The sequence below is a fragment of the Meles meles genome, chromosome 1, assembly GCF_922984935.1.
Source record: "Meles meles chromosome 1, mMelMel3.1 paternal haplotype, whole genome shotgun sequence".
Taxonomy (NCBI): Eukaryota; Metazoa; Chordata; class Mammalia; order Carnivora; family Mustelidae; genus Meles; species Meles meles.
Genome location: NC_060066.1, coordinates 95,077,476 through 95,078,987, shown reverse-complemented (window position 1 = coordinate 95,078,987; position 1,512 = coordinate 95,077,476).

Genomic DNA, 1,512 nt, shown 5'->3' with positions numbered 1-1,512 from the left:
CTTCCCTCATCCTTCCTCCTCCAGTGAGGGCCTCAGTTATCAATACAGTACTATTTCATGCATTTATAAACACCTCGTAAAAAAGTGACAGGATCATGAATCATAGGTTAACTGTTGGAATCAAGGGCGCTTATAGGAGGCAAGAAAGCAAGAGGTGGTGACTTGAATTGGGATGCTTGAACTTGAGATTTGTTATTACTTGATTAAACACCCACTATAAGAAATGTACTATACTAAGTTCTTTATTTGCATTATTTGTTTAATTCTCCTACCATTCCTAAAAATTATCCTTATTTTGGTGCCAACCAAACAGAGCCTCAGAAAAGTTATATAAATTGCTCCTGTTCATGCAGCTAGATATATGTGCAAGCAGAGCTTTAACCAAAATTGGAATTACTCCAAAACACTACATGTTTACAAAATATTTCTTAAAAAGGGGGGGAGCTTTCCACAGCCTAAGTATTTTTCAGATAGCTGGAATGTGATAACTTTAAAACAGATCTATAAATTTAAGGATACTCCTTCCCATTAAGGGCTGAAGTATCTGTGCCCTCCCCTTGAACCTGAATGGGTCATTGTGACTCTATAAACATAATTTGGGGGAAGTGACACCGCATTACTTATTTTTTGTAAGATTTTATTTATTAATTTGCAAGAGAGCATGCTCATGAGGGGGTAGAGAAGGGGCAGAGGGAGAAGCAGACTCCTTACTGAGCAGGGAGCTAGACTGGATATGGGACTCTATCCCAGGACCCTGGAATCATGACTTGAGTCAAAGGCAGACACTTAACCACCTGAGCCACTCAGGTGCCCCAACATTGCAGTACTTTCAAGCCTGGACAAGAAAAGGCCATGCAGCTTCTGGTAATTTCTCTTAGAAGAATCCCAGCTACCCTTGTCTTTCAGCCATGTACCAGCCATGTGAGCAAGGAAGCTTTTAGCTTTTGCCCCAGACCTTGAGAATTAATCATCATCATCATCATCATCATAATAACTGTTCTTGTTTACTCCACAGTTTGAAGGTGGTTTGTTTTGCAGCAGTGCATAAGTGTAACAGTGAACATCTATGGCACGTTTAACACATAGCGATACAATGGCATCTTGACTCAAATGGCACTTAACCATACTTCTCCGCCTTATATTTTGTTCTGTCCACAGACGTCTTTGCTGGAGACACAATAACAATAATTGAGGATGATTTTTTTAAAATGCATCTGTTCAGATTTCTGTTATCCAGTACAGAAAACTTTTGCTCTCTGACTCTCTGTTCCACAGGTTATGTCTGAGGGTAATCCCCTCAGCAATGATTGATTTTGTTCTGTGTCTTCTCAGTTTGAATTGCTTGGTCGCTCCGCTCTACTATGACTGTTGCCAGAGGCTGAGACTAGCAATGCCCAGGAAGATCACTGCAGCATCAATGGTCATTTATTTCTTGTATATTCAATTGTATATTCAATTGGTGAAGGCCCGTGACTGCATAGAATTGGGAGTACCTCTATGGAAAGCATGGTC